At 43.9% G+C, this 27,328-nt stretch overlaps 1 protein-coding gene and 1 pseudogene across 1 annotated transcript in view; one reads left to right on the top strand and one right to left on the bottom strand.

The window, feature by feature from the left end:
• CACNA2D2 (calcium voltage-gated channel auxiliary subunit alpha2delta 2) overlaps positions 1–27,328 on the top strand; it is a 632,244-nt gene that overhangs the window by 197,989 nt on the left and 406,927 nt on the right. The gene's annotated exons all lie outside the window — the stretch shown is intronic.
• LOC136643532 (5S ribosomal RNA) lies at positions 26,196–26,313 on the bottom strand (annotated as a pseudogene).

Below are 27,328 nucleotides of genomic sequence, written 5' to 3'. Positions count from 1 at the left end.
AGATTGACTATTGTACAACTCCTAGGAGTTTATCACCATACTAATAAAAGAAAATTTTCCATTGTTTTGTAGTTTTAGCTTTGATACTAAGAATTAAGACTTGCTTATCACAACCGGCTGGGCATAGTTGCAAAAAAATAAGAGATGGTAATGTTTGGCGGTAGGCAAGTCTAACTAGAAGAGTAGATAGTAACTGTTTAGTTCAGAGGTTCCCAAACTGAAGCATCACACCACCCCAGCCAGGGAAGCCCTGTCTCTGCCCCCTTAAGAGGCAGGGTGATGGCCAAGGCAGCAACACAATCGCCACAATCACACTGTTGCAAGGGACAGAAGTTTTTTTTTTAACTTACCCCTGGCAACGTTGGCCCTCTGGAGGGCGCAGGGAACCTGCAGACCCTCTCCAGGGCTCCCCAAGCCTCAGGAAAGCTAAAAATAGTTAACATGACCCACCTCCAGTTTGTGATCACAAAACTGGAGGTAGGTTGTGATTGCTATTTTTAGCTTTTCTGAGGCTTGGGGAACCCTGCAGAGGGATCTGCAGACTTCCTGTACTCTTCAGTGGGTAGGTGCTGCTAGGATAAGTTTAAAAAAAACAACAAACCCCTTTGTCCCCAGCAGCTGTGTGATCATGGCTATTGCATCATTGCCTTCGCCCCTCCCTCGCAAGCACTTACAGCAGTTTCCAGAGAATTTGGGAACCACTGGTTTTAACAATACAATTCAGGGAATCCTTTACTAGAAAGAAGAAAATAGAACCATTAATACATCTGAAATGCAGCATAAATTGATTTCTTCTTCCAGATGTGTATTTTGATTCTTCTCGCCCCTCATAGAACAAATCAGAGTGGCTGGTTTTTCTCCTCCCTACCCCCAAAATGACTATTAAAAACCTAGGTTAGTTCCAAGGGATGCTAATTTGAGGAATCCCAGAGGAATAGTAGGAAATATGATACCAAGAGGAAGATATGCAGGGACATACCTCTAGTGGCATAACTAGCTCATTTGGCACCCAAGGTCCATAAATTTTTGACACCTCTCCCCTCATATAACAAAATTAATCTGGGCTTCAAGTGTGGGTGAGAACCCAGATCTACCCAGCAAACCTCAGCCATGGAGGCCAAAGTTCAACCAGGAGCCCAGGACTAGCAACAGGAAGAATTGACTCCCGAGGGCAGTCAGAATGGGAGCCCAGGTTCAACCAGCAGGTAGATCTGGGCTCTAAGTCCAGGTTGGAGCAAAAGGGTCTACCCACCCAGCAAACCTCAACCACAGTTCAACTGGGAGCCCAGGTCTATCCACCTGGTTGACCTGGGCTCTAGAGGTATGAGTACTCATGCTCCCCCCCAATATAAATGCTGGATCTGTTCTTGACTCAGTTAAATACTGCCCTTGCATCTGGAGGTTCAATGTAGCCATCATGGTTGATAACCACTAATAGACTATAGTCCAATATGAATATTTAGAATCCACTTTAAAAGTCATCTAAGGCCGCAATCCTAACCTCTTATATCAGTACTTTCCAACACTGCCATAGCGGTGCCAATGGGACGTGTGCTGCATCCTGCAGTTGGGTAGCAGTCACAGAGGCCTCCTCAAAGTAAGGAACTGTTTGTTCCTTTACCTCAGAGCTGCATTGCCCTTAAGTCAGTGCTGGAAAGCACTGACATAAGGGGTTAGGATTGCACCCTAAGCCAGTGACCAACAACACCCAACCTTCTTACCAGTGGCATCACTAGGGTTGGTGTCACCCAGTCTGGTAACTCATGATGTCACCCCCATTTATTTATTTATTTAACTATAGAACAGTACAGCTTACCCAACCAATCAGTAACCAACAAAACAACACTGGCCAACTTGATGACAATAACACAACTGAACAGGAGTTTGACTGTTAGCTTTGATACATGGAAAAGGGAACTGACTCATGATAACATGTTATTGGTTCCATGCTGTGCCATAATAACACCTCTCATAGTATTGTATTGGCAACCTTCAGTCTCGAAAGACTATGGTATCACGCTCTGAAAGGTGGTTCTGGCACAGCGTCTAGTGTGGCTGAAAAGGCCAATCCGGGAGTGACAATCCCTTCCACGCTGGGAGCAAGTGCAGTCTGTCCCTGATCTGTCTCCCTGGCTATGGGCCTTCCTTCTTTGCTTCTTAGCCTCAGACTGTTGGCAAAGTGTCTCTTCAAACTGGGAAAGGCCATGCTGCACAGCCTGCCTCCAAGCGGGCCGCTCAGAGGCCAGGGTTTCCCACTTGTTGAGGTCCACTCCTAAGGCCCTGAGATCCCTCTTGCAGATGTCCTTGTATCGCAGCTGTGGTCTACCTGTAGGGCGCTTTCCTTGCACCAGTTCTCCATAGAGGAGATCCTTTGGGATCCGGCCATCATCCATTCTCACAACATGACCAAGCCAACGCAGGCGTCTCTGTTTCAGCAGTGAATACATGCTAGGGATTCCAGCACGTTCCAGGATTGTGTTGTTTGGAACTTTGTCCTGCCAGGTGATGCCGAGGATGCATCGGAGGCAGCGCATGTGGAAAGCGCTCAGTTTCCTCTCCTGTTGTGAGCGAAGAGTCCATGACTCGCTGCAGTACAGAAGTGTACTCAGGACGCAAGCTCTGTAGACCTGGATCTTGGTATGTTCCGTCAGCTTCTTGTTGGACCAGACTCTCTTTGTGAGTCTGGAAAACGTGGTAGCTGCTTTACCGATGCGCTTGTTTAGCTCGGTATCGAGAGAGAGTGTCGGAGATCGTTGAGCCAAGGTACACAAAGTCATGGACAACCTCCAGTTCATGCTCAGAGATTGTAATGCAGGGAGGTGAGTCCACATCCTGAACCATGACCTGTGTTTTCTTCAGGCTGATTGTCAGTCCAAAATCTTGGCAGGCCTTGCTAAAACGATCCATGAGCTGCTGGAGATCTTTGGCAGAGTGGGTAGTGACAGCTGCATCGTCGGCAAAGAGGAAGTCACGCAGACATTTCAGCTGGACTTTGGATTTTGCTCTCAGTCTGGAGAGGTTGAAGAGCTTTCTGTCTGATCTGGTCCGGAGATAGATGCCTTCTGTTGCAGTTCCAAAGGCCTGCTTCAGCAGGACAGCGAAGAAAATCCCAAACAAGGTTGGTGCAAGAACACAGCCCTGCTTCACTCCGCTTCGGATGTCAAAAGGGTCTGATGTGGAGCCATCGAAGACAACAGTGCCCTTCATGTCCTTGTGAAAAGAAAACACCTCTCATAACACTAAGATTAATTGGTCAGTTTTGAGTTAAGAAAATCCACTTTTTGTGACATAAGGCAATTGTGTTTCCTTTTTTGGTTATTTGACTATAGCTTTTGATAGAACACAGATAATTCAATGTGGTTTGTTCCATTGCATTCTGCTGTAAATTATGCATCAAATGGCATATAACATGGTATTATTCCTAAAACTCACAATTGCCACAATTTTGGTCATTAGTGGTATCCCCCCCCCAAGAGTGTCACCTTATTAACACCTTATGGTTCCATGCTGTGTCATAATAACGTCTCATTGGCTCTTCGAATAATCAGTCTCATTGGTCAGTTTTGAATTAAGGAAATTACTTTTTGTAACATAAGACAGTTACATTTCTGTTTTCTGAGTTTTTTGCCATAACGTGATAGATTGGAGAAACTTCGCTCTGGTTGGTTTCATTAAATTCTGCTGTCAATTACGCATTAAAGGGTATATAACATGATGGTATTATTCCTAATAATGTGATTTTAGCAATTTTAGTCACTTTTTGTGTCACCCCCCTGCAACTTGGCACTCGAGGTCACGGCCCACTGCGTCCCCCCATATGAATGCCACTGCACACCTCTGTCCGATTCCACTAACGCTGCTTCCTCTAATAGCCATGTTGGATCAGGAGAAGGAGGAGATGGCTGTAGTAATGCTGGACACTGAGGGAGAGAAGTAAGCCCTGTCCATTCTCTGCTGCCACCCACCGCCCTTCCTCCTTTGATGTCTGGTGGTGTGAATGCTGAGAGCCCAGCATTGCCTCTGCAGCCATTACAGGAAGCGGCAGTGTTGGTGGCACCTGAAATCAATACGAAGGGCTAAAACCCCTTACATCAGGGGTGCTCACACTTTTTTGGCTCGAGAGCTACTTTGAAACCCAGCAAGGCCCGGAGATCTACCAGAGTTTTTTTTTTACAATGTTCGTGCCATCATAACATATAACATTTATGTGTACAATGTATGTTGGTGTACCTTGAGCCCCACTGAGTATAACAGGACTTACTCCTGAGTAGACATGCCTAGGATTAGGCTGTGAGACTGCAATCCTAGCCACACTTACCTGGGAGTAAGCCCCATTGAGTACAATGGGCCTTACTCCCGGCGTTTCCTCCCAGAGGCACCTGAAGGGGGGGGTCGGCACTCCGCGATCTACTCATTTTGCCTCGCGATCTACTGGTAGATCGCGATCCACCTATTGAGCACCCCTGCCTTACATAATCACTTTTGCAGTAAACCCCATTCAATTCAGTGAGACTTATTTCTGAACATAATAATAATAATAATAATTAATAATTAATAATAACAGGTATTTATATACCGCCTTTCTTGGTCTTTATTCAAGACTTTATTCAAGGCGGTTTAGATAGGCAGGCTTTATTTAAATCCCTTATTAAATAGGGATTTTTACAATTTGAACGAAGGTTCTTTCTTTCAAGAACCACTACATTCAGGTGTTTCATTCCGATCTGGCTTGACATTCTGGCCTCCATCCTCCCACGCTCAGAGCAGATGGAATTGCTCGGCTTCAGCTTGTCAGCTGCTTCAAGGTCGCACGGTGCCAGTGGCCTCAAACTGGCGACCTTGTATATGTTATCTTCAGGCAGACGGAGGCTCTACCCTCTAGACCAGACCTCCTGCCCAAGCAAATGCAACATCCTGCAATATTTGTGACAAGTCTGAATCTCCTGATTTTTGCAGAGGCTCACTGTCCTGAATATGTACATGTTAGGCCTAGGTTAGCATGTGGAGCCTGAACCAAACTAAGTCAGTAACGGAGAAGTGGCTAGCAGATCCTAGCTGCAAGAAGGTGAGTAAACAAGCAAAAAGATTGTTATCTCTCCTTTGCTGGCCCGACAGGATAGACAACAAGAATTACAAGTCACTGGAATGTAGCACCTCTGCAGACAGAAAGGCGCCCTATCAAGCTGATGAAGTACAGCTGTGGATCTCCAGTTGGGAGGGCTAAGAACTAGGAGGGCTAGCAACCAGACCCACTTCGAGAAGGTTCTGTTCTCAAAAGTTTCTGATTGGACAGTCTAAATAAGTATGAAGTCACCTCAGTACTATTAGCATAAGAAGTATAATAATGAGTGCCCAAGGGGTGTGTCTCGTTCCTTCTTGAACAGAGTTTTTGGGGGGCAACATCCTGCATGCTGTGAGCTCCATTGTCCAACATGGGCATCTGGCCTCACAGGTAGCCTAGAGCTAAAAGATCTACAAAAGTAACTGACCCAGGTGAGAGATAGCCAGCTAGCTTTATTATTTTATTGCTATGTTTCCTAGATGCTTCCCCTGTTTATGCTATGTTTATGCTTCCCCTGGGGGCTGGGGATAAGAATAGGCCCTCCGTTTGGCTGTACTTGTCGTAAGAGGCGACTAAACAGCCACCGGGTAGATGGGACTCATCAGCTTGGGAAGGCAGCTCATCTGAGAGAAGGAAAACTCTGATCCCAAACCTCCACTGGCTTGTGGCTACATCCAGTTATGGAAAAGGCTTCAGGAGTCAACCTCGATGCAAAATCCGGAGCCGGAGTCCCTGAGGCAGTTCATGGCTGAACACAGTCATGTTCTGGCAACTCCTGCGACGCCGCTGGAACCAACTGTATTGGCCTCTGCCTTTCCATTGGACTATTTCAGTGATGTGGAGAGGGGGGATTTGCTGCATGGGTAACAGCCTATCCTCCATACCTACTTTACCCAGGCTTCGCACACTGGAGAGGACACTCTGTTCCAGAACCACCATTCAGAGCGTGACACCATAGTCTTCCGAGACTGAAGGATGCCAATATATGCCTCTAGCATTTGCTGCCTTATGTAACTTATGTAACCTTATGTACTTAATAAACTAAAATCTATTTTACTAAGTTGTTTCATTGTCTGTTGGGGACAAAGGTTCAGAATCCTGCCTAGCTATTCAGCAAGCTGCCAAGTGCTCATTGAGGTCTGGTAACTTGAGGACTGAAGCTTTAATTGGAGAAGGAGCTCAGTTCCTGCACGGGATAGAGTTAAGCCTAGAGGGTCCCTGGACTGAGGCACTGGCACATACAGGGTGGTGGCAGTACTACTGAACAGGGGGCCTTGCGGGCTTTAGGGTTTGAGAACCTAGAACTCTGAGCACCCCAAACCCCCTTAAGTTTGCGACATCCTGGTGGCAGCGATCTTTGAAGATTGAAGCCCCTTCCTACTATTTATGTTAGGGTGGAGTTGAAATTACTGGATAGCGACAGGGAAACCACTCCTTTGTGGATGGGTGTGGTGAGCAAAGAAGCATGCATGTCAGTAGGTTCTGGGCAGATTTAAAAAAGAATTTCTTTGTCTATACACTGAACAAATTTCACTAACATTGGGTGTGTATGCAGCCACTCACATACATAGTTTTTAAAATTTGTGAAGGATAAGTCTATCAACAATCATTAGTTGTGATAATCAGGGTGGAACCTGTGAGTTAAATATTCCTCTGGATCCTAAAGTCAAAGTGCAGCAGGGAGAAGGAAGAGAAAGTTTTGCCTTCAGCGTTTCCCAGTAGCATCTGTTTAGCCACCATCAGACAGATTCCTAGGTAAGCTTGATCTTTTGGTACCTAGAAAAGCAATTCCTAAATTGTTGCCTTGAGGACAGGGTGGAATCTCTTGCAAAATGGACTTGTAGTGCATTCACAACAGTTTGCTGCTGTACATAAATTGCCAATAATAATAATTTTAAAACAGCATTGGGGAAGGGGGCTAGCTGGAGCTGTTCGGGTAGCCCAGTTGCTGATGATGACCCTCTTAAAAGTTAAAAACCATATTGCAGTGGATAATAGCTGCAGCACTGAAGAAAGTGAGGTTTTGTGCTGAGAGGTGAAGCTATACTGTAGGATGCCCGAGTTTTGTTTCGGACTCTTTTGCAAACAAATAGTTTGTGACATGAGTAACAAATCATGCACTCTTCCCTCTGCTGAAATGGGCTTGCTATTCCCTGTACTCTCCAGTGTGTAGAGATTTCATTTATTAATGTATGTAAAGCATTCTGAAATCCTTGGAGGGAAGCAAGGGAAGAACTGCATCTGAGAAACCTGCTGTGTGCATATGAAATCTGCACTGCGGACCAGAGAGCAGGATTTTGTGCCAAATATGTCTGAACAAATTAATTCTTCTGAGAGTGCACTCCATGGTAGCCTGTGTAACACATGCTGCCCCCTTGAGGGCACTCATTTCAGCACATACTTGGTAGCTGCAAAGAGTCAAAAGGTAGATGCTGTCTAGGCTTGAGGTAGTTGGGGAATATTGTAATCAAATGAGGAACTGCTGCAAAATGTGATCCAACACATTACTTCGAGTGCATTGTGGAAAATATGTAAAATATAAAGCTGTGAAATGTTCTTGAGGATGGGAATGTAACCAACTAGGTTGGAAACACATTTGTACTTGTTGTTTTTTTCATCTGGGTACCTAATGAATGCTGAGTTTTTTTAAGGTTTAAATTTTGAGGGTTTTTTTTTTTAAGCAAAGTATTTTATCAGCATTTAGACTCTGAAGCCAACAGTAGAAGCCTTGAGCCAGTTGCTAAGAACTAAAGCAGTGCGTATTGTGCCGAGAATAGTTGTGTGTGTGTGTGTGTGTGTGTGTGTGTGTTATAAAATTGTCACACAGAGTGGATATTTCCTTCTGTTTATATTCACATTCCTTCTTTATATTGAGTACTAAGGTGGCTGGTTTATAGAGCTGGCCAGAATTTTACCTTCTTGGCCATTAGCCACAACTGGAGGATGCAAAGCCAGAAAAACAAAACAAAATTTCATGCTGTTTTTGCTGATAGCCCATATGTGTGAACTGACAGTGCAAGCAAGTGGATGGGCAGCCCAATCCTGACCTGCCCATAGCACCCAGGCTCAGCGGCTGCCACCAGATCCTGCGCCTCCCGCACTACCATGGGAGGCACCTCGGGAGAAGGGGGCGTTTGTCCCCTTCCCCAAGTAAGGGAAGCAGCCCCGCAATGGGGCTACTCTCTTTAGCGCCGACCTAAAGGTCGGCGCTAAAGTATAGGCGCTTGTGTAGGGTGCGCAGCCCACCACGAGCGACCTGGATCCGCCCCCTGGAATGCTTCCCCCCTCCCCGGAATGCCTCCCCCATGCCCCTGGCCATGCCCCCGCCTCCCGTTCTGCAGCCCGGCAGTCTGGGAGACCACTGAGCCGTGAAACTCAGGGGACCGCCACACGCTAGCCTAGCTGTGGCCGGCGCTGGGCTAGCTCCAGCGGGAGCCCGGCAGTGAGCCCCACAAACGCGCCTTATGGCATGTTTGCGACTGTGGTCCATGCCACGGAGCCATGCCACGGACCACAGGATTGGGCTCTAAGTTATCACGTAGAGTGCTGAGTTGTGTTCATTACATCGTAGTATGGGCTATCCACTCTGTAGTAAGTGGCACATTTTTTTCTGAATTAATTTAGTGAACCACCAGGCAGGCTGGCAGATGAACCGATGATGTTCGAGCAGAGCTCACGTGTCTGCACTTCAATGATGTGGCTGCTTGTCCCCCTTCCCCCCATGCTTGGATCACCTCTCTGTCAGGGCACTGTTCATGGGATTGTGATTCTATGCAATAAAAACTTGGCAAACCTATTTTAGGCTGTACAGGTTGAAACAGGGATGAAGGAAAAGTATGATGTGTGTTGATGATCCTTTCTTCTGATTCACACAATCTTCTCCAATGCCATCGGACTGCCAAAACATTGCCTTGAAGAGGTATTGTTGACAAACAGTATGAATCCTTTTTTGGGATGCTCTGTAGCAGTCAATTATTGGGCACCATTACCAACAGACACTGTGAAGCTATAGAACATAGATGTGGAGGCATTTATTGTAGGGGGAAAACTTTCTTGTAACTAGAACTGTACTAATAACTTTCTAAAGTGCTTACAAAGTGCTTACAAAGTTATTTCTAGTTTAGTGTGTAAATGTTGCATGTCTTGTATAGTTGACTTCTGTGATTTTGCCCAAGAGAACAGTGGAGTGCATTTTTAATTGCTATGAAGTGATGATTCCGTTCACAGTATCCTTCTTTATGTATCAGAACTTTCAGAGCCATAAACAAAAGCCTCTTTATTGGTACTACCAGTCATTGGAGAGTATCCTTGCCTGAAATACGTTTAGGTGGAAATTCTTAATATTTCATAGGAAATGGCTGTACTGTATTTTGAAAAAATAAGGGTTAATCCATCAAATTCTAAAATATGAAAGAAATGAAGTCTTGTCTACAAAAGACCCATCAGCCTGATGGGGTGCTACTCCCCCCTCTGGTTTCAAACTGTATGTGATACTCCTCTGGAGCACCTGTTTTTTGAGCCCAGTGTTTCTCAGATGTGAGTTGGGACCCACTAGGTGGATCATGAACCAATTTCAGGTGGGTCCCCACTCATTTCAATATTTTATTTTTAATATATTAGACTCGTTGCTACCATGGGATGTGATTGCATTTGGGAAAATGCTACAGACCTGTACTTTTAACAAGCTACTATGTATATTATTTTAACAATGATAGTTAATGGGACTTACTCCAGGGTATGTGTGGGTAGGATTGCAGCCTAGAACTGTTAAAAATGTTCCTGCTTGATGATGTCACTCCCGGTCATGACATTACTTCTGGTGGCCCCTGGCCCCTGACAGATTCTCATTCTAAAAAGTGGGTCCTGGTGCTAAATGTGTGAGAACCATAGTTCTAGCCAGCTCACTGGTTCTACTTGATAAGTAGCTATCACTATAAAGAACTGAATGTCCTATGAACTATGTCCTAGGAATGCATACCAAAAATTAACAATCCATTCACTTCAGAAAAAAGACTACATGTGACTGTTGATAACCTTGCTATATTTATGAGTTGTAAAAAGCTAACCACAACAAATGTCCACACACACACACACACACACACACACACACACACACACACACACACAGAGTTTACATTATAAGATGAGACTTGAATCAGAAGCAAAGATCCCTATTTACGACCACGCCCTTCACCGATCCTTGTTTTTGTCCTTTGGCAATGTTGTTGGCATCCTTCAGTCTCAGAAGACTATGGTATCATGCTCTGAATGGTGGTTCTGGAACAGTGTCCTCTCCAGTGCATGAAGCATGGGTAAAGTAGATATGGAGGATAGACTGTTTCCCATGCAGCAAATCCCCCCTCTCCACATCGCTGAAATGGTCCAATGGAAAGGCAGAAGCCAAGATGGTTGGTTCCAGCGGCATCACAGGAATTGCCAGAACGTGACTGTGTTCAGCCATGAACTGCCTCGGGGACTCCGGCTCCGGATTTTGCTTCGAGGTTGACTCCTGAAGCCTTTTCCATAACTGAATGTAGCCACAAGGCAGTGGAGGTTTGGGACCAGAGTTTTCCTTCTCTCAGATGAGCTGCTTTCCCAGGCTAACGTGTCCCATCTACCCTTTGGCAATATTGGCTGTGGAACGGCAAATGAATTTTGAGAGCAATGTCGCTTTTGAATTACCGTAGTTGTGCTTAGGGGTTAGAAAGTTGTGTGTGAGAGAGAGTGAGCGAGATTGAGAGAAAGACTATACATCTGTACAAAATAATCCTATTATTTGCATTTGCAATAACAATAGAATTACTGCAGCAAGTCTTGAAGGCTGTGTAGGTCATAAGCATTTTGTTTCATAATCTCAAGAAGATGGTGATGATGATGACCTTTCTGTTGTCTGGGTTTTCATGTACCTGTGTCTCATTCTTATTAAATGTCCTTGTGTTGAAATCTCTTACTAATCTAATCTCACCATGCAGCTGCTATATAATTATCTCATTTTGCAAAATATTGCATCTGTCATCCCTCCCTCCCTCCCTTCTCTTGAAATGAAGGCAGGATGAGAGAAAGAAAAAGGGAAGCAGAAAGACTGCTGGGAGAAGGAATGATAATTGCAGTTAAGTAACAATTCATATAATAATAATAATAATAATAATAATAATAAATAACAACAATTAGGTATTTATATACTGCCTTTCTGGTCATCAGATTACCCCTCTGACTTTATTCAAGGCAGTTTACATAGGCAGGTGTTTCTAAATAGAGGTTCTCTCTTTTAAGAACCAACAACATTTCAGAATGGATCTTCCTGGTTTGGTCTCACTTCTGGCCTCCAGTTCTCCCACGCAGGCTGACAAGTAGCTCCATCTCTCACATGGAGGGCAGCCAAGATGCTTCTTGCTCACACCAAGAGCAGGTAGAATCATTCAGCTCGTCTTGTCAGCTGCTTCAAGGTCTCACCATTCTCAGCCGTTCAGGGAGCTGCCGGTGTCCTCGAACTGGCGACCTTCTGATGTTATCTTCAGGCTAATGGAGGCTCTACCCTCTAGACCAGACCTCCTGCCCAATATCAATTTATGCTTCAGTGCTGCCAATTGGGTCAGGTAGATTGCCAATTTCTTTATGCTGCACCAAGAATGCAGTTGGGAATGGCACAAAAAGGGCCTCCTGAGAAACTGTATTCTAAGATTGGCTGGGGGTTTTTTTGTGTGTGCCCACCTTTGTATGAAAGGGAAAGAAACAGTTGGGGGGGTGATGAAGGTAGAAAAGGTAGGGCTCTGGTTTTGATATATGATAATCCATGATTTAGTTTTTTTCAAAATATTTCATATTGTAACAGAATTATGTTCATCATTTATAATATGCCATTGTCACTCTTTCTTTCAGTTTAGTAACAGAATACTTTGTCTTCTTGGATCATCAGGAATTAGAGAAGCATCTCTGTTCAATCATTTCTACTGGTTTATATCTTGACTAAATGTGAATACATAGTACATGTAGCTATATCATGCTTGTTCAGAAAATGTAGCCAGAGAAATAAGTTCAAGGGATGGTAGGGAAGAGAAATGAAGCAAAGAAAGATGGGGATCAACAACTATACATCTCCCTGAACAAGAATCACACACAGAACAGCTACAGGTGAGACCTCGGTATCCACTGATTTTGCATCCACTGATTTAACTCACCACTGATACCAGGATCCACCGTTAAATGCCTTGTAACAAGAAAAAAACACCAAAATCCAATTTCCTACCTTTGTGCTGTTAAACTACCCTGGTTGCAAGTTTCTCAGGGTTAAAGATAGCTTTCAAGACCCACTTTCAGGTTTCTTGCTCCTCCATTCTCGCTCCATAATGCATTCAGGGGCCACAATGGAGAAGCAAGAAAGTCGGAAGTGGGTCTTTGAAGCTATTTTTCCACTGATTTGGTATTCCCTGATTTTTTTTTTTTAATGCAGTGCATTTTTTTTAATGCAGTGGATACAGTGACCTGTATTTACTTGTATTTTGTTTTGCAGAAAGAGTAAGATTTGGCAGATAGGAGTGAACTTTTATTCCTAATGCTTTTTGATCACAGACAATCTTTTTCAAGGGAATATTTTAAAAGTCAAGAAAAGTTCAACAGAACTTCAAGCAATGCCTTCATCATTTTTGTTTGTTTTATTTTTTTGACAGTGGGGGAGACAAGCACTAATGTGTGTGTGTGTGTGTGTGTGTGTGTGTGTGTGTGTGTGTTTGGGGTGCTCATAAAAGAAATCCATATACTAACATTGATGTTAGCTCCTGTCACTTTGGATCTCATCTCTCTTTGGGTGTGCTGTTTATTTGCACTGAATTCTGAACTATTATTGAGTTATTCTTGTGATAATTACTATGGTACACTACCACCAAAATGAAATACAAGTAAATTAAGAGCCCAGATTATTTATGGGGATATAAATAATTATTTTCTGCAAGATGTAAGAACAGATTATTGCAGTTTGCTGGGCCAAAGCCAGTGATTAATCACTAACTTTTGAATGGAAAAAATCCCAAAACTAGATGCCATGATCCAGAGAAAGTTAGTTGTGTTTAATATCAGTGGAGATAAATTGAACTTAGCTTGATAGTGAACAACCTTCCCCATTGCTTTCAATGGGATACAAATGCAACTAACCTTTTGGTTCTGGCTTGTGGGCCACAAGTGTTTTCACTTTTATCCACAGAATGTCAGCAGAAAAAGAATCAGGTTGGATAATTTCTGCAAGTATCCTGAGATGTAATTTTCATTTACAGTATATTTTCTCTTATATATAAAAACACATTGGACTTCCAAGGCCTGAAATATTTAAAACAATCTTTTTGCATTTTTGTTTAAATATAAATAGACTGTGGCTTCTAAAAACAAGATGTCAGTTCTTACCATAGTTCTACTATGGTTCAACATATTAGGGCGCAATCCTAAGCCACTTTCCAGCACCGACATAAGGGCAATGCAGCTCTGGGGTAAAGGAACAAACATTCCCTTACTTTGAGGAGACCTCCATGAGTGCCACCAAACTGCAGGATGCAGCACATGTCCCATTGACACAGCTATACCAGTTCTGGAAAGTTGGTTAGGATTTGGGCCTTAGTTAGGTACTCCTGAAGACATTTTGTCTTGTATCTTTGAACACATTGCACTCCTGTGTTCTAGTATGATATGAAAATTTGTTCTACAATGAAAAAAAATGAAACAAAACATTCTTCGGCTCTGGAGGATGTCAGTTACATCGGCAGGATATTTTCCCCTTATCTTTTAATTCTAAAGCATCTTTGTAAGACAGTTTATAAATTAAAAATGTTTCTTACATGACAGTTAGCTCCTGTTTCCTATGCATTTCATATAAAGCATTTCCATGTATTGAATTCCAGGGGAATTATGGAAAATGGTTATATCTGGTTTTATGTTCTTATAGATCCTTTTAAAAAATATTTCATATTGGTAGAATTAGTCACTGTGCATGCTTTAAGAATACGGAAGTATGTTCTTAATCATCGTAGACTTCTACCAATCCATAAATATAGATAGGAAAGCATGCCAGTTTAATAACAAATGCATATATAACTTAATACATGTGGGTTTGATTTCATCTCCTGCTGTAATGGACTTTGCTTCGTGAAACCTAGGGACATACTGAATCTTACTGTAGTCAAGTTGCATCTCCATCTCATACTTTTTAATGCCTCTAGTACAAAAGGCACTACTGAATCCTTGTGCTCCATTTCCCTTGGCACTATTCATTCACCAAGTAATCCTGTTCCTGATTAAATTCAATGAGCTTCATGCCTTCTTCTCCTCTAGGCATCTCCATCTTTTGACCTATCCTGGGTTTTGAGACATTTAGTATGCAATTTCTAGTGACCCGTTAGTCATTCTGTTTGTGATCTTCCATCTTACACTAGAGCAGTGGTTCTCAAACCGGTGGGTCATGACCCACCAGCCTGAGAACCCCTGCCCTTTTCCCTTTAAGGGACAGGGGCAGAAGAAAAACAGCAATGTGATCCCCATGATTGTGCCACTGCGGGGGAGGGGGGCTATTTTTTAACTTTACTTACCTGCTGCCAGGGTTCAGGGGTGCAGGGAGCCCTCTGCAGGTCTTCCCGCAGCTTGTAGAATATTTAAAAAATGATCGCAACCAACATCCGGTTAGTGACCACAAAAGGAAGTAAGTTGCAATCATTTTTTTAACGTTCTACAAGCTGCGGGGAGCCCTGCAGAGGGCTCCCCAGGGCTCCCTGCACCCCCAGACCCTTGCAGCAGATAAGTAACTTTAAAAAACAGCCCCCCTTCCCCTGCTGCAGGAGCACAATCCTGGGAATCACATCGTTGCTTTCTGCCCCACCTCTGCAAAGACTGGTTCTCAAACTCCAGGAGAGTTTGAGAATCAGTGCCATAGAGGCTAGTGTACAAAGTTGATTTGTGGCCCTACAGAAGTAAATGTGTAAAGAATCAATTAACATTGTCAAACTCATTTTCAAGAAGAGAAAGCAATGATAAAATTCAGCATAATTGCTACCTCATTTTAATCATAGTTATTTCTGCTTACATAGCAGAGAATAGCAGTCCATGCGTGACTGCAAACCATGAGACCTTATGCGGTGCCCCTTCTCTTCTTTTGAGGCTCTCTCCATTCCTTCATCTTATACCAGTGTTCAGTGCCTACTTCTCTGCCATCACCACAGTACTCTCAGTAGTCTGCTGCCTAATGTCAGCTCCATACTGTCTGTGACAAGAATGTTTGCTGTATTATTACTAAGAATATCTATATTCCCATATTTCAGCAAAAAAGTTCACATAGTAGTTTACGTAGCCAAATAAATAAATCAGGGGTGTCAAACTCATTTCATACAGTGGGTCAAATAGCATTTGTGTTGCCTGCTGAGGGCCAGAAGTGATGTCATTAGGCAGGAAGTGATGACATTGAGCAGGAAGTGAAATAAGCATTTTGAACTCTGATGTGGGTAACCCGTTGAACCCCATTCGTGACGGGGATCGGGGATTGCAATTATTCCCCATGAATGAGGACTTCCCAGTAAATTTGGGTCATAAGCTCGCGTTGATTAGGTCCCTGCTGTTTGTACACCAGCCACCCGAGATTGAGCAATAACAGGTCTGTGATGCCCTTTGATGTACGGGGCTGCACGCATGCTACACTGACTGGCCCAGTGTGTGTCTACCCTACGCCGACAGAGGAAAAAATATGCAAATCTTGCTCTGTCATAAAGTAGCTACAGGTCAGCAACTTGGTGATGCCTCAAGGGAGGCAAATGTTGTATATAGTGCAACAACTTCCAGTATGGTTAGGGAAATATTCTGGAAGCATGTACTGTGTTTCAAGGACCATTTTCAGATGAATGCAATATGTATCATACTATTGCATGTGTCTGAAAATGGTCCCTGAAGTTTTGCAAATTCTGCTCCTTAATCTGCCCCTTATTAAATAATGCCATGGCCATAATTTTTGTTCCTATTTTTTTAAAAAAACCTGTCTTTATAATCTTTCAAAAAAAACCATAAGCACGATTCCTCAAGATCTTGGGTTCCGAAGTCTCATGAGATCTCAGAACAGCATTGAAGGCTTCCAAGCCTTGGCTGTGAAGATCTGTACAGCTACATCATGAAGAGCTTTCATTGGCCATGTTCGACACCGCTGAAATAAATTGTTCCTTGCCCACAAAGGCTCACAATCTAACAAAAAATGCAAAAGAAGCACCGGGAAAAACATACTACGCTGGAGTAAATGAGGACGGTTGTTCTCTCCCTGCTAAATATAAGAAGAGCACCACTTTAAAAAGTGCTTCTTTGCTTAGTTCGCAGGAGTGTCCACTTTCTGTATATCCACCAATGCAACAAATGTATGAATGACACATATGTGTGGGAAGTATAGTATGGGTAGATGTGCACATGTATGTGTAGTTCATACTTACATGCTTACTGAGATAGGTGCTGATGTACCTGGTGTGTATGAAGGAAACACATTTTCCGAACAATATGTGGATCTGCTCTAAATCTGCTTTGAAATCAACCAGTTACTTTATCTATGGCAGCATGGTACACTGTTGTGGGTGGACACATTTGCTATCTCGTGAACACAGGGAGAACAGCTGTTTGACGGATTGTTGTCTCCTGTTGCCCATTTCCTATAGCCTCAAGGCCTTCTTAACTATACTTAGCTTTTTTTCCTAAAACAAATGGCCTGAGAAATGGAGAGTTCTGGCATTTCTGTATTCTTTTTGTAGAATTTGTGACTGAGCACTGGTGTTCTTCCAACATTTCCTTTTCTCTGCCTTCTTTCATTGCCACTATTGAAAAGTCCCAAATGACCTGGGAAGCTGGAACTAATTGGTCTTTCTAATTGGAAAGCCTATCATAAAACTAGAAACAACTTGATGGGGTCTACTGCTTGGGAAAAATTACTTTGCATATAACAACAGTTGGCATCCTTCTGTCTTGGAAGACTCTGGTATCATGCTCTGAATGGTGGTTCTGGAACAGCCTCTAGTGTGGCTGACAAGACTGATTCGGGAGTGACAATCCCTACCACACTGAGAGCAAATGTAGTCTGTCCCTGGTCTGTCTCCCTAGCTAAGGGCCTTCCTTCTTTGCCTCTTTGCCTCAGTCTGTTGGGCAAGTGTCTCATCAAACTGGGAGAGGCCATGCTGCACAGCCTGCCTCCAAGTGAGACGCTCAGAGGCCAAGGTTTCCCATCTGTTGGAGTCCATTCCTAAGGCCTTCAGATCCCTCTTGCAGATATCCATGTATTGCAGCTGTGGTCTACCTGTAGGGTGCTTTCCCTGCACTAGTTCTCTATAGAAGAGATCCTTTGGGATCCGGCCATCACCCATTCTCACGACATGACTGAGGCAACGCAGGCATCTGTGTTTTAGTAGTGTATACATACTAGGGATTCCAGCTCGTTCCAGGACTATGTTGTTTGGAACTTCATCCTGCCAGGTGATATGGCTATTTCTGTCTAGGTGGAGAATAACCCTTAGAAAGTACTAAGATACCGGAGGGACAGTTATGAGGATTCTGTAGAGGAACCAGGATGAGAACTGCAAAAAGTTCAATCTTGGAATGATGGACATCAGAAATGAACATTTGAATAAAATTAGGCTGGAGTACAGTTAGGGGGTAACACCTCCATCTTTTGCCAGACCCATGATAGTTTATGAAAAGTTGATCTTTGTCCAAATATTACATAAGTGTGTCGGTTTGCAGAAATGTGTGCATTACTTGTGTGTACTGGTGTTTTGTTTTATTTTTTAAATTAGCATTCCATTGTTCTATTACCTGCAAATTTCCTAGCAAAAGAAAATGATTATTGTTCTTTTCGCCTGTGGTCAGTGGTTCTGACTGAATCACTAGCACTGGATTTAGTTGAATATGGAACTTTGGGTGGTCAGGGTCAAAAAGACAAGTATGTTCATCTCAATGTAATTAGCAATTTGAACAAATTAGTGAAACAGAAAGGGAAAAAATAGAATAAATAGTACACCCATCTGAAATCTCTAGGAGTGTGCAGTGTTTTGTGACTAATGTGAACATAATTAGTCATGCTTTTAGCAAAACTCTTTCATCTTTCAGACAGACACATCCCTTTAGTCATCTCCAGAATTGAAGATAGCCACTGTTCAAAAGATGGAACAATATGAATTTACTGTACACTATGTGGACAAGTTTGGGAAAGGTAACACAATGTTGGAATCTAGACCTGATGCATCAGTTGTGGCCAGCTTGCTATGTATTCGGCTTTTGTTGCCATTACTTGATCTATATTCTAAGATCTGCATCCAACTTTGCTGGCTAGCCGAAGATCTCTGCGAGGCATTCAGGGCCTATCCTATGGGCCTCTTAACGTCGGCGCTAAGCTCCAGCATTGGCTCTGGGTGTCATAAACATACCGTAAGTCACGTCTGCGTCACCCAGAGAGGAAGAAGCGCCAGCTCAGCGCCAGTTGGTGCTGAGCCCAGCACCAGATGAACACCACCCGGAGCGCAGTAAGAGGTCCAGACGGTTGTGAGGGCCTTGGGGGGAAGGGGGAGGCATTCTGGGGCGGGAGCAGGGGAGGCAGGTGGAGGAACTGGGGCAGGAGGGGGGATGAGACCCACTCTGCTGCACTGTATCATCTCCTCTGTGTCGTGTTGCAAAGCCTAACAGGGAGGTTTAGCAGTGCAGGCCTGAGAAACCCCATCGCAAGGCTTAGAGCTTTCATTGGGGGAAGGGGATGTCCCCTTTTCCTGAGGAGACCTCCGGTGGCACCAGCAGTGCCACTGGCTACAGTGTTAGCCTCTTTTGCAACACTGCAGCCAGTGTAACACGGCACCAGCAGGGGTAGGATTGGGCTGTCAGTCTGTCATGTCCTTTGCAACAAGAATTTTTATTGTAGGTTTACAGCCCAATCCTGAGCTGCCTGGGGTGGGCGGCTGCAGCAGTGTAGAGAACAGCTGCCGCCACATCCTACGCGCCTCAGCCTGCCGTGGGCAGCGCCTCGGTAGAAGGGGACTTTTGTCCCCTTCTCCAGGGTAAGGGAAGCAGCCCCGCAATGGGGCTACTCACTTTACCACTAACCGAAAGGTTACTGCATTTTTGTGACAGTATGCTCTGGCAGAAAGCCAGAGCGCTGAGCTCAGGACTGGGCTCTTAGGCAGCTATAGGAACACATGGAGGAGTGTCTCTAAGAGGCTGGGAAATGGAGGCACTTTAGACCAGTCCACAAATTGGATTAGTGTATGCTGAGAGCTGACCTAGGAAGCTGACCAAGGGCATAGGATCCACGTGTACCAAGACCTCTGTCCATTGCTATTATTCTTTTCATGTTTTTACAGGATGGACTAGTGCCAGCTGCTGCTCTGATTTTTTCCCCCCATCATGAGGGGGGAAAAAAAGGCTTCTTGTATGTCCTACCCTACCTCCATGCACCAAACAATTGGTATGGTGGCTGGTTGTAGCTCTGCCATGTTGATTCCCCTATTTCTCTTTCACACACACGCCCCCCATTGTGAACACAAATACTTCCATTACAAGTAAGCCTTGCTAGTGCAATATCGCACTTTTTAATTCCAGAACCTGCCTTGAACAAAACCCCCAACTCAGACCTACCGGAGTCTGTAGCTGCAGAGCTGCTGCACAGGACCTTGCTTTGGTCTCCTCTCTGCATTCCTTTTGAGATCCCTACATCTTGTTTTCATCACTCAGGTCTTTGGGGAGAATCTAGACTACTGTGGTGTATTCTTGAAGACTTGATGTACGTTTCAGCAGGACCCCTAGAGACATACCATGAATTCTGAGATTCAAAACAAACATAAAGGTACTAAAGCAGCAATGTTCAACCTTTTTCATCCTACCTCACTCTGAGAAGGTGCTAAAGTTGTCAAAGCACCCCATCAGCTTTTTTGACTATTGATATGGCGCATCGTGCTGCCTGTGGGAGGCTCACACCCTCCAATGCCTCTACTAATAAATGACCTTCCCCCAAACTCTCACAGCACACCTGCAGACCATTTGCAGCACACCAATGTGCCATGGCATGTTGGTTGAAAAACACGGCACTAAAGAGTAGACTGTTGGCACAATGGGTAGTTGTTGTTGCAATATTCCCCAGGCTTTGGGACAACAACTATCAATGACCCATGCCCTGAAGGGTATGGAACCTTATTGGGGTTCTGCACTCCCATGCTGTAGGATCCTTCCATCAGTGATTATGGAAGGCTGCAGTCCTATACATACTTACTTGGTAGTAAGCCCCATTGAGCATAGTAGGATTTATTTCTGAGTAAATTCTGTGCATAGGATTGGACTGGAAGGCTGCTAACTGGGCAAAGATGTGCCTTTTATATTTAATGGGGGAGAGCAACTGTCCCTCTTCACTCCAGTGTAGTGTCTTCTCCAGTGGCTGTTTGCTAGTATGTCTTTTGCATCTTTAAAAAAAAAAAAAAAAGATTGTGAACCCTTTGGGTCAGGGAACCATCTTTTCGCTATGTAAACTGCTTTGTGCATTTTTGTTGAAAAGCATATGGATGATGTTGGTGGTGATGCCTGAAAATTCTCCCACCCACCTACCCATATCACTTTTTACTAGACTGGGAGAGAACCTGAAGCAGTCATTAGGTCGCATTAAGGGGATTCCTCATATTGTCTCTGAAGAGCTGCTGTCTGTGCACAGTAATTTTGGCAGGGACTGAGTTGCTCAGAGCAAGGGATGCATCAGATCAGACTGGGTGGATAGCTGCAGGAATCTCACACGCCTCTTCTGTCTCTGCAAGGCACCTATCATTCTCTGTGCCTACCAAACTAGCTCCCAGCAGCAAGGGCTTTCCCCTGGTCTGTTCTTTCTCATTTTGTTAAACTGACTTTCTTTGACAGATCAAAAAGAAGAACATGGCAGGGAGGAATATCCAAATATTCCTTCCTCTCTGCACTTGGCTTTGTGTAGTGATAGACATACTGTCAGGCCAGGCTGTACTGTTCACAGGAGTCCCGAGGCTCACTCTGCTGACAGATACTGGAAGGGGTTTTCCGCTGCTGATGAAATGCTCCTGACCACAGTCACAACAATTTTGACATTTTTGGCAAGGAGGACAGTTTTGCCCAGCATTGTTCAGGGTTGGCAAAAATGTAGCTGACAAATTAAATGGGCAACGCTGCTTTATTACTTATTTCTGATGTTGACACACGTTGTCAAACAGCAACTCACTTTCCTGGTTTTTGTTTTTGAAGGGACATTCCCTCTTCCCTCTCATGGCAACCATCATCATGCTACAGATATGGAGCAGCACAGCAGCCTAAGTCATTCTGTATGGAGGCAAACTTCATATACGTTACTGTGTATGTCACAAAGTTGATTGTTCAGAGATACTGGTAGTTCTTAAGATTTCAGGAAACCTGCTGCAGGAGTCAGAAATTTTCATATAACTGGAGTTGTTTGGGACCTTTGTTCTCTCTGGAATGAATAACAGAAGACTCCCAACAGCTAGCACTTCCTGACCTTTATCTTTTCTATTGTGCATCTGTTTTGTGAAGCTGGGAAAAAAATGACCTCCCACCTGTTGCTTCTGAGCAATCTCATTGAAACCTGCTGGAAATCAAATGACTTCTCCAACTCCTCTCTCTTTTTAATTTAACAGAAGCACCGGATCAATTTGTTAATCACAGGTTAAAAGTAATTTCTAAATTAGATTAACATGTGCACAGTTGATTAATGCTGTTGGCAGTATTGGAAACAGTTTACATATTTTATACATGTTTAAATTCAGGCCATATGTTTAAGATGATTTTCCAAAATCGAAATTGCGTATATATGATGTCATTGATGTGTGTGATGCTTTGGATACAGCAAAAAGCTTTTCTTACCCCCAAAACACTTACAATCCATATATTGACTCAAGGCAGAAAACAAAGAGAGGAAGAAATGATGGCAGGCTGAACAGGGGAGTCATATGCAATTATTTCAGTTATATCTACTTACCTTATGGCCCATTCCAAACCTGGACCTGCACTGGTGGAGCCTGCCCACTGCCAGCATGTGCTGTCATCACAGTACCATAAATTGCTTTGCAACGGTGCTTCTAGTAGGTGTGCCGGTGGAAAGACCAAAGCCTTCTCACATACCAGTGCTCCCATGGACACCTGCTAGAACAGGTAAATCTGGGGCAGAGGTGAAGGGCGAGTGGAAAGTGGGTGAATGCGTTAAGGAAGGGAGGTGACGGTGCAGGGGTGGGTGCATCAGGCCTTGGAGGGGCAAGATTGGTGGCAGTGGTGTACACCATATCCTATCTCCCTTCCCAGGCCTGATCTGACATGGATCAATTCAGGGGTAAAAGAGGATTATGACTTTTTTAAAAATCTGTTTGTTGTTGAGTTTTCTAATTACATTTCATTTATCTATGTCATTAAAGGTCTTCTGTATGTATATATGTATGTATCTATGACTGGGTCTTCAGTCTAGAAAAGAGGCGCCTGAGGGGCGACATGACTGAGGCATGCAGGGGATGGATAGAGAGACGCTCTTTTCACATAACACCAGAACCAGGGGACATCCACTAAAATCAAGTGTTAGGATTGTTAGGACAGTCAAAAGAAGGTATTTCTTTACCCAGTGTGTAATTAGTCTGTGGAACTCTTTGCCACATGAAATAGTGACAGCATCTTGCCTAAATGCCTTTAAGAGGGGATTGGACAGATTTCTGGAAGCAAAGTTCATCACGGGTTACAAGACATGGTAGGTATGTGCAAGCTCCTGGTTTTAGAGGTAGGCTGCCTCTGATTGCCAGATGCAGGGGAGGGCACCAGGTTGTGCCTTATTGTCTTGTGTGCTCCATGAAGCATTTGGTGAGGTACAGGAAGCTGGACTAGATGGGCCTTTGACCTGATGTTAAGTTCTTATGTACCCCTGGGCAAGGAGACAAGTGTCCCCTCACCCAGAGGAGACCTCCAGCAGCTGAAATTTCCTCATGGGAAACAGTGTGGACTGTGCCGACACTGCTGCATCACCATGTGGGAATTTCATTAGGATTGGGCTGCCAGTTACAGTAGGGAAGAGTACTGAGGAATGATGCAAAAGTCTTCATGGGATAGGTGAGATTTGAAGGAAATAGCAAGGACGTTTGGAGAGGCTGTTCCTAGCATGCAGATCATGAAGAGAGGAAGGATAGAACTCAGTCGTCTGTACTTAAATACTGTATTTTAATTGATTGATTAATTAATTGACCAATCAATTAAATGCACAGGCGCTAATTGGCTGAAAATGTTTACTTGATCAGCAATGCTGAACTGCAATGCTAATGAACTGGTGAACTTGTTTTTGAAAAGTTAAACCAAAACACATGGCCTTGGAGATATTTGTCAGAATCTGCAAGCCTCCTTAACCAAGAACTGTGAGAGATGTACACTGTCATTTTCACCTCACAGTTCCTTTGATTTCCTTAGGATGATTCTGTGTACTGATAGATCTGACTGCAGGTTGCAAGTCTAAAGGTCTGTGTAACAGTTTTGTTAGAAATGCTTCTGCAAGTCATTCTGTGTGTCTAATGGAGGACTGATTTGCATGAAGGAAACTGGATTCATGATTCTGGATTTTCTTTTGTGCCCTTTTTCAAGTAGGAGCTGAATTTTTGGCTTTGTTTCCTCCTCAGCTGCCCACTTAAAAAAAACAACAACAACTATTGGCATTTTTAATCTGACAGTTTAGTGGGGAGACTCTTAAAAATCTTTGCATGGCTGCTGGGATGACAGATTCTAATTTAAAAGCATTTAAAAAAATCAGCAATATCTTTTAAAGGGCAAATGAATTTTAAAAAAATTTTTTTCCAGCATTTTAAAGCCCCTTCACGAGTCTAGAATATTTTAAAGCAGTGGTTCTCAACCTCTCAGGGAGTTTGAGAACCCTGACAAGTCTTTGTAGGGGTTGGGGAGGAAGGCACCAATGTGATCCCCACCACTACCAGGGCTGATTTTTTTTTTTTTACTTACCTCCTGTAGCGCCAACCTCTGGGGGATGCAGGAAGCCCTGTGGAGCCCTCCACAGAACTCTCCCCATACCTCTGTAAGTGAGGAAAAAACAATCGGAAACCACTTCTGATTTTTGATCATGAAACTGCAAGAGGTTTCCAATTGCTTTTTTTCTCACTTACAGGGGCTTGGGGAGCCCTGCGGAGGGCTCCGTGGGGCTCCCCACATCCCCAAGAGGCCAGAGCTACAGGAGGTAAGTAAAAAAACAACACCCCTCCATTAGCCTCAGCAGTGGTGTGATCCTGGGGATCACATTGTTGCCTTCCCCTGCCCTTTATGGTGACAGAGGCAGTGCTTCTTAGGCTGATGGGTGTGAGACCCACCAGTTTGAAAACCACTGTTTTAAAGGGATAGTAAACTAGAGTGTTTTTTTCCAAATAGAAGGGGTGATTGTCTCTGGGACTTCTTCCTCCCACATGAACTCCAGTGTATAGTAAATTGTTCTAGAGCAGTGGTACTCAAACTGGTGAGTCGCAACCCACCAGCTTGTGTAATGATGCCCTGTTCCCTTTAAGGGGCTGGCGCATTGGGAAAGCAGTGAAACAATCCCTAGGATCGTACCTCTGTGGGGGAAGGGAGGCTATTTTTAAACTGAACATACTCACTATCAGGGTCCAGGGGTGTGGGGAGCCCCGCGAAGCGCTTGCAGGGCTCCCTGCAGCTTTTAAATAGTGAAAGTTACAAGCACAATGAAACCTGAAGTGGAATTTCCAGTTATGTCGCGCTTGCAACTTTCATTATTTAGAGGTGTTGAAGTCACACAGATATTCATTGCTAAATGTTCCTGAAGGCAGTTGCCTGACTGCATATTTTGCAGTGTGCAAAAGAAGATCTTTTGATGGCAAATATTATGAATGGCTTAAGAGCCAGCAGTCTTATGCCATTTCCTATATATCATTTCTTACTGAAGTCTAGAAGCAGCAGCACTTTCCCCACATTCACAATCCTACACCCTCTTCTGCAGTGACATTGAACCCAAGAAGAGACTAGGCTGGTACTGGTTCCCTCTGTCCAAGGTTGCTCTGTTGTTCATTGTGCTGAGTTGTTGCCATTTTCCACCTTCTGTGGCCAACCCATGTTGATTCTGATTCTTTTAGTTGAACTAATTTTTTTAAAAAACTTCTCCTCTAGTTTAAAATGCTGTATGGGACTGCATCATCCGTCCATTGTAAATTCTTTTTCTAACTAAATTAAATGATTTGTTAATTTGGGTGAGTGATCGCTGCCTGGTTGGGGAGCTTTCTCTGTGATGGTGAACAGCTTGCATCCTCTCAGAGACATATAGTGATTTGATGCCACTGGATATTTTCTGGGGTTGTTTTCAATTTAGATGAGAATTGAATGAAGAGAAAAATGTTTCTCTTGGCAATTTGATAGGCACTCGCTTTCTGACAGATGCTGGAGTATATTATCCCACTGGGAAAATGTTTTGTAGTTCAGAATTGCTAATTATTTCAAAAGCTCAGCTATGAATGAGGAGTGGGACATGTCTTTTGCCAGACAGTGTTTCTAGCCTCATCTGTTTTGTTTTGTGTTTTTCTAGTGCCTACAGTACATGTGGACCATGTTTGTTTTGTACATCAGAAATGTTTTTGCGAATGCATAGAGCACAGATCACACTCTTTTCTCTTGCTTGGTGGGTGGGCAAATGAAATAGGAACTGTCTGGATGGGGCTTTTACAAACTCCACACAGGTTTCCCTTGGCTATTTGTAAGCCAGTGAGAGCTGATATAACATAGTGACTAAGGCTACAATCCTATCCACGCTTTCCTGAGCGTAAGCTCCTTTGAACACACTGCAACTTACTTCTATGTAGACATGCATAGGATTGCCCTGTAAGAAACAGAGCTGCAAGTCAGTTCAAATCCCATTCCTGCCATGAATTCACTAGGTGATCTTGGGTAAGTCATTCTTCATCCTCAGTCTTTCCCATCTGCAACATGGGGATAATACTTTCCTTTCCATGTTGTTGTAGTGACAACAGCAAGAAGATATGTTAAGCACTTTGAACACTCCAAACCACTATGCGTATGCTATAGTTGTTGTTCTTGTACATATACCCTGTTATAGCTTGGTTGGCAACCTTCAGCCTCGAAAGACTATGGTATAAGTCTCCAGCACCTGGTATTCCCAGGTGGTCTCCCATCCAAGTACTAACCAGGCCTGTCCCTGCTTAGCTTCCGAGATCAGGTGAGATCAGGCATGTGCAAGGTATATAGCTTGGAACAGTTCATAAGCATAAGCTCCCTGTACTTTTCCTCAGCCTGATCCCCAGGGCCTCTGCTTTGAAAATTCCTGAAGCTGCAGCATATATAGAGCTTAGGCTTGAGAATTGGGACTTGACTATGATGCACTGCGCTGACAGAGGCATCGTAGTCTGAGGCCACAGGGTCTCAGTGCAAGCACATCACAACAATGTGATAAACCTGGTTCTAGTCTCCTGCTACCACAGCAGCAGCAATAAGTGCTTGCTGCATCAACACGGCCTCCCAAATCATGTATTGTTCGCTTGTCTGTCTGAATCAAAACGTCCACTCTACAGAGTGATCCCAGCTGTGACTATACTGGAGGGGCGCAGGGCAGTCAGAATGGCTTGTACTTAGTGTGCACAAAGAGGGAACAGGCAGCATAATGATTAATCCTGCCCAAGCCTACCAGTGACACTGATTTTAAAATGTAGATGCAAAGCAATTGTCAGGTATGAGATAGTGGCTTCCACTGTGCAGCCCATTCTTTGGCATCTACAGATAGGGGCACTTAGCACACAGTTAGCTATCTTGAATGACTTGGAGGGATCAGCCCCACTATAATAAGTAAACCTTGTAGAACCAGATAGAACCATATTAATAATAATACATGTATTTATATACCGCCTTTCTTGGTTGTCAGATTTCTCCTCAGACTTTATTCAAGGCGGTTCACATGGGCAGGCTGTTCTAAATCCCCGTAGGGATTTTTACAATTGAAGAAAGGTTCTATCTTTCAAGAACCACAACATTTCAGAAGTATCTTTTTGATCTGGTATCACATTCTGGCTTCCGGTTTCCTCCCACGCAAGCTGACAAGCAGCTCCTTCATCTCTCACATGGAGGGCAGCCAAGCTTCTTCTTCGCTCACACCAAAGAGCAGGTGGAATAACTCGGCTCGGCTTGTCAGCTGCTTCAAGGTCTCACCATTCACGGTGCCGGTGGCCTCGAACTGGTGACCTGCGGATGTTATCTTCAGGCAAACGGAGGCTCAAC

This window comes from Tiliqua scincoides, chromosome 2, assembly GCF_035046505.1.
Source record: "Tiliqua scincoides isolate rTilSci1 chromosome 2, rTilSci1.hap2, whole genome shotgun sequence".
NCBI lineage: Eukaryota > Metazoa > Chordata > Lepidosauria > Squamata > Scincidae > Tiliqua > Tiliqua scincoides.
Note: the sequence above shows the minus strand (reverse complement) of the source record. Positions and strands in the feature narration are given on the sequence as shown.